The sequence below is a fragment of the Sciurus carolinensis genome, chromosome 8 (genome assembly GCF_902686445.1).
Source record: "Sciurus carolinensis chromosome 8, mSciCar1.2, whole genome shotgun sequence".
In the NCBI taxonomy this organism is placed as follows: Eukaryota; Metazoa; Chordata; class Mammalia; order Rodentia; family Sciuridae; genus Sciurus; species Sciurus carolinensis.
In genome coordinates this window covers 118,226,066-118,227,499 of record NC_062220.1, presented here as the reverse complement: position 1 = coordinate 118,227,499, position 1,434 = coordinate 118,226,066, and the positions used below count along the sequence as shown (strand labels likewise).

The following is a 1,434-nucleotide window of genomic DNA, read 5'->3' as shown; positions in this document are numbered from 1 at the left end:
TGCACATTTGGCATGCTTTGTTTTTTGGATTTTATTTTTCATTGCAGATTTATTTGGCAATGTACAGTAAATTTTGTAAACTTGCATCAAGTTTATGAATAAAGAACCATTTAAAAATTCAAAAAAAAAATCAGCTGCATCTCATAAAACCAAAAAGACTTCTGTGATGCCCAGTCCTGTCTACAGCCAGAGAAACAGGGGCTCACTGCTATTCAAACTCTTCAGGAAACTCACCAGATGATCTCCTTTGATGTAAATATCATCATCTGTTCCCATAAACCATTCATACTTGTCCAATTGCTGATTGTGTATTTACTTAAGCATCGTAAAAGACTTCTTTTGGGACAGGCAGGAGTCATCCACGATCCATAGTGACAGTATTGGAATTGGTAGAGATGTGTCTGAACCCTCACTGGAGAAGAACTCCACTTTCTTGGATCATGTTGTGAGGGCGACCATGGCATGGGTCTGCAAGTATTTCTAAGCAGTCATGACTCCCCCAAAAGAGAAAGGTCCTGTCGTGTTGGCCGCCATCTGGGGCCAAACCTTGTGGCCACAGCTGTGCGCCGCAGGCATCTTCGTGTGCCCTGCCAGCCTGGGATGCTTTTGCTGCCGCCGCCGCCGCCGCCTCCGCCGCCACCGCCTGCTGGGCCTGCAGTCCTCCTGTCTGATGCGGTGCCACTGACCCGCTCACTTCAGCTCCGAAGTGCGGGGCAGGACCAGACGTCGAGGCCAACACGAAGCCCAGTAATAGCCTAAGAAGCATTCCGAGCCAGGAAAGCCGACCTGCGTGCGGCAATGTCCAGGTCACTCTGCTTGCAGGGCGGATTCTGTCGCCCATCCTCAGAAGCCCTCCCACCGCAGCTCCCACCCATAGAGACCAAGCGGCCCTAGTGCCTTGAGGCCTGGTCCCCGCAGCTCAGTGGCTGCCTAGGGCCAGCCGCGCCCCAGGAGGCCCCCTGAGCTGACCTCAGGCCCCACGCTGGCACTTCATTCTGATCTCCTGCCCCCACCGCCGGCCTGCTCCTTTAAGAGCAGAACATGCCTTGCCCGTGCAAGTGGCGGCTCCTGAGCAAGACCGCCAAGGCTCCTCTCGCTTTGGCACGGAGGTGTAGGACCAGTGCAAAGGCAATGGCAGTGGCCCCTGGCCAGAGCCGCTGTCCTGCCCTGCTTGTGCCCCAGGCAGGCTCCGCCCCTTTTCTCTCTGTGGCCTAGGCTGCTGCTGCAGCTGCACCTCCTCCTACTTAGCTCGCCATTGTCCTTTGATACATTTAGAGTTGATTTTTGTGCAATGTGAAAAATAAGGGCCTAGTTTTATTTTTCTGCATATTCCACCATGCTCTTCTACCATGCTGTTTCTGTGATGGAGTCAGAAGATCACAGAAACCTGTAAAACCATGATCCAAAGGAAATCTGTCCTCCTCTAAATTGTTC

At 52.4% G+C, this 1,434-nt stretch overlaps 1 pseudogene; it reads right to left on the bottom strand.

The window, feature by feature from the left end:
- Positions 1 to 141: 141 nt before the first annotated feature.
- LOC124991465 (chondroitin sulfate synthase 1-like) lies at positions 142 to 841 on the bottom strand (annotated as a pseudogene).
- Between the last annotated feature and the right edge of the window lie 593 nt (positions 842 to 1,434).